This window comes from Echinops telfairi, unplaced genomic scaffold (assembly GCF_000313985.2).
Source record: "Echinops telfairi isolate 266 unplaced genomic scaffold, ASM31398v2 ScPeMD7_5167;HRSCAF=5991, whole genome shotgun sequence".
NCBI lineage: Eukaryota > Metazoa > Chordata > Mammalia > Afrosoricida > Tenrecidae > Echinops > Echinops telfairi.
Genome location: NW_022109066.1, coordinates 3,521,427 through 3,522,505, shown reverse-complemented (window position 1 = coordinate 3,522,505; position 1,079 = coordinate 3,521,427).

Sequence of the window (1,079 nt, the reverse complement as noted above, 5' to 3'; positions counted from 1 at the left end):
TGTTAAGATATTTTCATCGATGTTCATTAGGGATATTGGTCTGTAGTTCTTGATTCTTATGGGTTCCTTGCCCGGTTTTGGTATCGGAGTTATAGTAGCTTCATAAAAGGAGTTCAGGAATTTGCAGTCTTTTTCTATGTTCTGGAAGAGTTTGTGTAGGATTGGTGTCAGTTCTTCCCTAAATGCTTGGTAGAATTCTCCTGTGAAGCCATCTGGTGCAGGGGATTTTTTTTTGTTGGTAATCCCCTGATAACCTTATCTATTTCTTATGCTGTTATGGGTCTGTTGAGATCCCTGACGTCCATCTGGGATAGTCTAGGGAGGGATTGTTTTTCAAGAATTTGTCCATGTTTCCAATTGTTGAATTAATTGGAATGCAATCCTTAGTAATACTGTGTATTGATCCTTTTTATTTCATTAGGGTCTGTTGTAATGTCCCCTCCTTCAGCCCTCATTCTTGATATTAAAATTTGTTCCCTCCTTTCTTTTGTTAGTTTTGCTAGTGGTTTGTTGATTCTGTTTATCCTTTCAAAGAACCTACTTTTAGCAGCATGAATTTCCCCATACTTTTCTTATTTTCCCTCTCCTGAATCTCAGCCCTGAGTTTTATTTGTTTTCTTTTGCTATTAGTAGGATTGTCCTGCTGACTTCTCTAGTTGTAAATTTTGTGCTAGCATATCAATCACGACTCTCTCTTCCTTTGTCAGGAGTGCATGTATTACTGTGAAACTTCCTCTGATAACTGCCTTTGCTGTGTCCCATAAGTTTTGGTGCGTCGTGTTCTCATTCTCCTTGGTTCCTAGAAATTTCCTAATTTCATCTCTGATCTGTGCCAGTATGCACTCCTTTTGCAATAGAGAGTTATTCATCCTCCAATTGTTTGCTCTTGTTTTCTTCATCTTCCTTTTGGTGATTTCCAGCCTTATGGCACATTGGTCAGAGAGAGAGATCTGTATGATATAAATGTGCTTAAATTTATGCAGGTTCACCTTGTGCCCCAGCATGTGGTCTATCTTAGAATATGTGCCATGTGGGCTTGAAAAGAATGTGAATTTTTTGTAGTTGGATAAAAGGCTCTG